This window comes from Echinops telfairi, unplaced genomic scaffold (assembly GCF_000313985.2).
Source record: "Echinops telfairi isolate 266 unplaced genomic scaffold, ASM31398v2 ScPeMD7_5592;HRSCAF=6446, whole genome shotgun sequence".
Lineage (NCBI taxonomy): Eukaryota > Metazoa > Chordata > Mammalia > Afrosoricida > Tenrecidae > Echinops > Echinops telfairi.
In genome coordinates, this window is record NW_022109491.1 from 56,868,781 (window position 1) to 56,877,223 (window position 8,443).

General features: G+C 36.6%; 1 protein-coding gene across 5 annotated transcripts in view; it reads left to right on the plus strand.

Moving 5' to 3' along the window:
- Window positions 1-8,443, plus strand: part of ZBTB44 (zinc finger and BTB domain containing 44) — a 67,165-nt gene that overhangs the window by 8,088 nt on the left and 50,634 nt on the right. The window lies entirely within an intron of this gene.

The following is an 8,443-nucleotide window of genomic DNA, read 5'->3' on the forward strand; positions in this document are numbered from 1 at the left end:
TTAGGGGCTCATACAATTCTTATCACAATCCATACATACATCAATCGTGAAACGCACATTTGTACATTCATTGGCCTCATCATTCTCAAAACATTTTCTCTCCATTTAAACCCCCGACATTAGGTCCTCATTTTTCCCCTCCCTCCTATTTTGTCATATCTTGCACTGTCCAACGTCTCCCTTTACCCACTCCTCTGCTGTCCGTCCCCCAGGGAGGAGGTCATACATAGATCCTTGTAATCCACTCCCCCTTCCAACCAACCATCCCTCCAGATGCTATATCTTTTGATAACCAGGCACCATCAGCTTTCAAGAAGTAGATTTCAAGTTTGTTATTCTATAGATTTTAAATTAAAAGTTGCATAAAAGTAGAACTATAGGTTTTATTTCAATATTATGACATTTGATTGATAGACATTTTATGCATCTATTCGTATACCACACAAAACTGGCATATATAGGCTATCTGTACATGTGATTATATGTGTGCACATGATCAAATATGAGGTTATAAGAGATCTGTTTATCAAGGTTTCAGGAATTGACGGAATAACAATTTAAATATTTTAACAAATGAATGCAGCAGAGATCATGCCAAAAAACTTAGAAGATGGCTTCCTGGCCAACTAGCTAGAAAAGATCCATCCATACTTGTGCCCATTTAAGAAAGGTGATGCAAGAGAATGTGGAAATTATCTAAAGATACATTAATATCATGCCCAAGTAAAATTTTGCTGAGCATAGTAAAAAAATCCACAGGGAATTATCAGAAAGTCAACCTAAATTCAGAAGAGAATGAGGAATGTGGAACTTGGCAGTAAGCAGAGAATGTCAAAAAGATGTTTTGCCTTTGTCTTAATGATTATGCAGAGGCATTCAAATGCATGGACCATAACATTATGAAGAATGGGAGTTTCAGAATATTCCATTGTGCTCCTGCAGAACCTATACATAGACCAAAAGATAGTCCAATAAAGCAAAAATTTTCTCTTGGCGTCTTGGTTTTTTGGCCTGTTTCTGGGATTGTTTGGTGCACTGATTGAGAAAATTACATTGGATAGACTGCATGTGAGTCTATCTTAGATATGGTGTTCTATGTTTTCAGCTGTTAAGCTATATTACCTTATTAATTGCATTGTAGTTTTAAAATATGAGAAGAATTCAGACCCAGAAATTTCAGGACAAGACAAAAAAAGTAAGAAATAATTTAAAAAAGAATTAGTTATTAAGGGACAACCAAGGGAAGTTGTATATGGACTCATTGGGCTAGATGGTTACACATTGAGCTGTCAGTCATAGTCACTGGTTCAAACCAGCCAGTCACTGTAGCTTTTATAAGACTGAAGGTTTGAAAATTGAAAGGGGCAGTGTACCCTATGGGGTGACTATGAGTTAGAATCAATTAGATGTCAGTGCATTTTCCTTTTTGTTTTGGGAGACTATGCAATATATACAAGTTGGATATTGCAAAACCAGACAGTTTGAGAAGAGTAGAAATTTTTTTAAAAATTGAAAAGGTACATACATGGAAAGTATAAGGCAATTTAGAATGTCCAAAAATATCCATTTTCATAAATATTTTGAAGATCTAAAGATTTCCTCAAATTTTACAGTAAATATTTCAGAACTCATTTTAATATATGAAGTCGTTGGATAATTTATGTTAAATGTTTCAGAGATGAGGTTGACTCCAAGCTTCTTTATAAGAAAAATGCTAACTTTATGAGAGTTTCTGTGCACAGGTGGAATAGCTATGCCATCTTATAATAAGATTGGAATCTTTTGGGGGGGTTGGTGCTTTTTAAAAAATATTTTAGTTTTAATAAAAGAGTTTGAGCTCTGACAGACCCATTTTGGGTTTCAGAACATTTAAGTCTGTTTATTGTGTCAAACTCATTGCTAGTTGGTTGATTATGACTCATAGCGACCCTATAGGACAGAGTGGAACTTCTGTGGGTTCCTGAGACTGTAAATTCTTATGGGAGCAGAAAGTCCATTCTTTCTCTAACCAAGCAGCTGGTGGGTTACTGACTTTGTGTTTAGCAGTCAAACATGTACCCCACTACACTATCAGGGTTCCTTATTTATTATACAGTAAAGCTTATAACCAGTTGGAACTGCCTGCTATTCAGTTCCTAATAAGGGTGAAGTGATACTTGGGGAAAATTCCAAGTGTATGTGATTTGCACTGTTCAAATATATCTTTGGATCAAAAGACCACGTGAAGTATAACATGACCTAAATGTTTAGTATAACAAGCTACTTTAAATAAAGCCAATGTGCACTTCATCTATATCTTTAGTGTAGTTAACTCTACATTAAAAATCTTGATTTTGGGGGGGCGGGTGAGCAGAGTTAAGAGTATACATGGCTTATATTCTGTATCTCAAAAATTAGAGCTGATAAAGGGGGAAATGGTGCCATTTTTGCAACCAGCTGAAAGTGAAGAAGATTTGAAGCACTTGTTGATGAATCTCAGACTGTGACCTTCGATATGGATTATGCTTGAAATGTAAAGAAAATAAAAATTCTCACCATTGAACAATAAGCACCATCATAATTAGAAAATGTTGAAGTTGTCCAGGAATTCATTTTTCTTGGATTTACAGTCAATGCCATGGAAGGAGCAATCAAATCAAATGACGTATTGGGCAAATCTACAGATGATCTCTTTAAAGTGTTAAAAGGCAAAGATGTCACTTTGAAGACTAGGGTTTGCCTGACAGGCGCTTTCAGTCATGATATATGTACAGTATGTGAAAGATGGACAACGACCAAGGAAAAACAAGAATTGGTGCCTTTAAATTATGGTGTTGGTGGATAATATTGAATATGCAATAGACTGTCAGAAAAACAATTATCTTAGAAGTACAGTCAGAATGCTCCTTCAAAGTAAGGGTGGTAAGATTTCATCTTACCATGTACTTGAGACATGGTACACACACTTTGGACATGCTTAGTGTAAAATAAAGGATCGACCCTCAAATGGGTTGACACAGTGGCGGAAACAATGGACAGTGAGTATGAGGTGGCACAGGACCCAGTTACAACTGACTTGATGGCTCCTAACAAACAGCACTGGTAATCCAACATAGGCAGAGTACAGTTAAGCTGTTCGCCAACCTCATACTTACCAGGTGCTTATCAGCAAAAAGTGAGCCCCCCGTGTTTCCTTTCTTCATAATCACTGCCTTTAGGAATAGAGAAATAGAGAGTGCTTGTGCCTTGAACCCGTTTCCCCTGATTCTGTCTTTAATCTCAATAGCTTAGACTGCCCAAGATTATTAGAACACATATACACCACGAAAGAAAGAAAATGCTGAAAACAAAGAATAATTTATAAATTATCAAGGGGGGGGTGGGAAAGGGAGGGTGAAGAATGAGGAGCTGATGCCAGCGCTCAAGTAGAAAGAAAATGTTTTGAAAAAGATGATGACAACATATGTACAGATGTGCTTGACACAACGGATATATGTATGGATTGTGGTAAGATCGTTAAGAGCCCCCAATAAAAATTAAAAACAAAAAACATCATAGGTAACAATATCCAGTTACCAGCTAATTCAGGGGTTCTCAAACTACGACCCTTGGACCACATGTGGCCTGCCGAGGACCTTTATCTGGGCCGCCAGGTATTTTTGCCCCGTTTTGTTTTTTACTTCAAAATAAGATGTGTGTAGTGTGCATAGGAATTTGTTCATAGTTTTTTTTTAAACTATAGTCCGGCCCTCCAACGGGTCTGAGGGACAGTGAACTGGCCCCCTGTTTAAAAAGTTTGAGGACCACTGAGCTAGATAGAGCCTGTTGTGGTAGGCTGAATGACCTTATACAATGGTGATAGTTGCCAACGTTCTTTTAGCCCTTTCAATGTGCCAGCTCTATGCTGAATGTTTTTCATGTCTATGAGATATTTATATCTTATTAACCCTTTTATGTTACTACTTTATTGCCCAAGTGAGAAAACTAATATATCTAGAAGGATTAAACAACTTATCTATAGAGTTAACACAGCTAGTAAGTACCCAGGGTAGATCTGTCTACTTGGCTACATTCTGAAATTAAATATAAGTCAAGAAATTTGATATTTTTTTTATTACCAGGAATTCAGCTACACAGCTGATGTTTGTCCTATAGCAACATTGAAGGCTGCAAGCAGAGAGAATTACATTTACTTCTCTCTCATGTCTATTCCACACCCTTAGTATATCTCCTAAGATGTGTGGGAGTCCCTGATCCTTGCTTCAGAAATTTACTGACTTACCGTAAATGCTTAAAAAACACACAGAAAAACCAGGAATGTGGATGTATTAAATGCTTGTGGGTGGTTTACTTTAAAATGGTTACTTTTGTTATGCAAAATTTACCTTGATTTTTTTAAAAGAGAACAGTAGAAAAAGAATGCTGGGGGGTAGGGGGGATTTGTACACATGCTGGAGTGGTTCTTCTTTGGCCTTAGAACAAGCCAATCACCTCCAGCTGTATAAGAGAGTTTCGGGAAAAACTCAATATATTTTAATTCTATTTTTCCCCCAATGAATATTTTGAAGCCCCCCTCATATTTCTGTATTCTCTGTAACCAAGCTGTGCCATGTGTCCTCTCACCAGCCCTCAAACTCCTAGTGTTCACCCCTCTGGGAACTTAGATTCTGGGCCATGGGGAACCTGTGCACAACTGGCGTAGAGAGGGCTTGGAGGAGTTGTTAGGAACCTTTGTTTTCTGGATGGGTTGGAGGTTGAGGGGAGGGGAGCAAGAGGAAATGCCATTTCAATACTTCCAAAGTAGGTACAAGAAAAATCTGGACTCAGGATGGATTTATAGATGAAAAGACGTGTTAAAACAAAAAAATCACGTTAATGATAAAAACTGGAATGTTAGTGTAGGTTAACTAGAGAAACAAATCCAGGAAGACTCATGTGTATAGGAAAGAGCTTTATATACAAGAGCAATTGAATATTGAGGAAACATCCCAGTCCAGATTAAGTCCATAAATCTGAGCAATGGATTGTCTGTTCCAGTCAGACCCTGGCCTGGTTTTACCTGCTCATATTGAGCTTTTCAATCATTTCCTCCCACAGATGCAGTCAGTTTGGTTTCTCTGTATTCCATCTGGAGAAGTCCATGTGTATAGTTGCCTTTTGTGTTGTTGAAAAAAGGTATTTGCTATGAACAAGTCATTGGTCTTGCAAAATTCTATCATGTGATCTTCAGTTTTGTTTTATCACTAAAGCCATATTTTCCAACCACTGTTCTTCTTTGTGTCCAACTTTTTATTCCAATCACAATAATTATCAATGCATCTTGATTGCATGTTTGATCAAATTCAGACTGAAGAAATTGATAGAATTCTTCCATTTCTGCATCACTAGCTTTGGTGGTTGGTGCATACATTTGCATAATAGTTGTATTTATTGGATATAATCCTGTCACAGAGAGCACTGTACTTAAAGATAGATCTTGAAATATCCTTTTTAACAATTAATGTAGCACCATTCCTCCTGATTGAGTCATCCCTGAACTAGTAAACCATATGATTTTCTGATTCTGAATGGCTAAAACCAGTCATTTAAGCTCACTAACACCTAGGATGTCGCTCTTTATCTGTTGCATTACATTTTTGACGACTTCCAATTTTCTTCTATTCATACTTTGTACATTCCAAATTCTGATCATTAGTAGATTTTTGCAGCTGTTTCTTCTCACTTTGAATTGTGCCCCATAAGCAAATGAAGATCAGAAAGCTTCACACCCACAGGCTTTTCTCCATTCAGTTGTCATGGTCAGTTCTACTCCAAGGAAGCAGCTCTTCTCAGTCACAATTTGGGTGTCCTCTGGCCCGAGCAGGAGCCCATCCCTTCGGCACTATCTCTGACAATTTTCGGCGTCCATTCATTAGGCCCTCAAGGCTTTCATCCTATAAAGTTTTCAGCTGTAACTTTCTCCAAAGTGGGCAGCCAAATCCTTCTTCGTTGTTTGTTCTTAGTCTGGATGTTTCGCTGAGCCTTGTTCACTTTGGGTGACCCTGCTGGCATTTGAAATATCAGTGAAATAATTTCCAACATCACACCAACACATAAGTCACCACAGTATGACAAAATGGCAGACACTGGGGTGGACATTCTTGCTTAGTGTAGTTTATAGTTAATCTTCAGGTAGATAGTCTCATTCTTCCAACACATTCACTCTGTGTTGGCACTTTGGGGTCTTTGTACCTTTCCATAACAAACTTTAGGATCAGTTTATCAATATACACAAAATATTTTCTGAGATTGGCATGGAATTTAATTATAGAGCACATGAGAAGAACTGACATCTTAGCAATATTGAGGGTTCCTATCCATGAACATGCTTGATCCTTAATTGCTTTCATCAGTTTTATCATTTTAGTCATCTAGATGGCAGTAAGTTTGACTTTGTTATGGAGTTTCTTTCATTATGATCTGTCTTTCCTTGAGAGTGGTGTACTGAAGTCTTCTGCTTTATTGCTGACCTGTGTGTTTCTCTCTTTAGCCCATTAAGAGTCTGACTAATGTATTTTGAGGGCCTCTCTTTGGTAGTGTATATGTGTAATATGATTGTCTTTTCTATTGTTCTTCCAATTATGTAGTATTCTTTTTTCTTTTGCTCTCATGATGTTTTTTGCCTCAAAGTCTATTTTATCAGAGATTAACATTGCCTAATTAAGATTAGGGTACTGATGATTTCATAGAATAATTTAGGAAGTATTCCTCTGCTTCTATTTTCTAGAAGTGATTATAGAGTATCTGTATCAGCTCTTTCTTAAAGTTTGGTAGCATTCACCAGTGAAACCATCTGGGCCTGATGCTTTCTGGTTTGAAAGGTAGTTTATTCTCAGTTTATTTTCCATAACAGATAGAAGTTTACTGAGATTGTCCCATTCCTTCTTGATGGATTGTGTCTTTTAAGCAATTCGTCCATTACATCTGAATTATCATATTTGTGTCCATAGAGTTATTCAAAATATCCTATTAACATTTTTAATGTTTATGGGATTAATAGTGATGGCTCCTCTTTAATATCTGATATTAGTAAGTTGTAACACATACACACACCCTTTGTTGGCTTGGCTAGATTTTTAACATTATTTTGATCTAAAAAAATTAGCTTTCGGTTTCATAGATTTTTCTCTATTCCTTTTCTATTATCCACTTCATTGGTTTCTGTTATCCTTAATATTTCTTCTCCTTAATTTGGACTTAATTTGCTCTTTATTAAGTTTCCTAAGGTGGATGCATTTTAAATTTTCTTGAGATCCATGCGTGAGAAATGTATTGTTCAATCCTTATGTTTTGCCCAGCCATCCTTCTGTTACTGATTTCTAGTTTCATTCAGACATTTCACTTATTCATAAACTGTGTTGTTCCGTGCCATTGAGTTAGTTCAGACCCATAGCAAGCTTCTACACAACAAAACAAAACACTGTCCAGTCGTGCACTATCCTCACAGTTGTCCCTGTGCTGTAGCTACAGTGTAAATCCACGTCCTTGAGGGCTCTAATTTACTGAACATGATCTCCTTCTCCAGGGATTGGTCTCTCTTGACAACATGTCCAAAATATGTAAGAGGAAATTAAACGATTGTTTGTTACCATCAAGTCAATTCAAAATCATAGTAGTTATTATTTTAAATTGTTGTGTTAGGTTGCTAAAACCCAAAGTGAAATATTTTACCTACCTTTTTTCTTTTTCAGGCATTCTTCCTTTCTTTGTGTAACTCTTGAGTTGTGGCATAGTGTCAATCCAAATTTTGTTGAGAATCTTCCTCCTTTTCTCCAAACCTCTTTAACATCAGTATTTCTTTGATGTATTTGAACTATACATTCAAGAGCAAGTTTCAAAATCTCTTTGGTTAGACACTTTGGTGTTTTTTTTACTCTCCTGTCTTTTTAATGCCTTTTTTATTTAATCATGTATGATGTTCTTAATGTCATCCCACAACTCCTCTCTCATTACAGTTCAGTGCATCAAATTTGTTCTTGAGATAGTCTCTAAATTTATGTAGGAGACTAAACCAGTGTTGTATATTGGCTCTCGTGGACTTGTAAAAAATTTCTCCAGTTTCAACCTGAACTTACATATGAGCAATAGATGATCTATTCCACATTTAACCCCTAGCCATGTTTTGTTTAATGGTGGTGATGATTCTCCTTGCCATTTATATTGTTGAAAGAAAGTATTTGCTACATACTTGAAATATTGGTGTCATACCTTCTACCATCACAGTAATACTCAATCCACACGCAGTATCACAGTCTGACAGATGAGAGGTAGTTAGATGGTAGTAATAGGTTTTTTTTATTTATTTTTTTAAAATCATTTTATTATGGGCTCATACAACTCTTATCACAATCCATACACAGATCAATTGTGTAAAGCGCATTTGTACATTCATTGCCCTCATCATTCTCAAAACATTTTCTCTCCA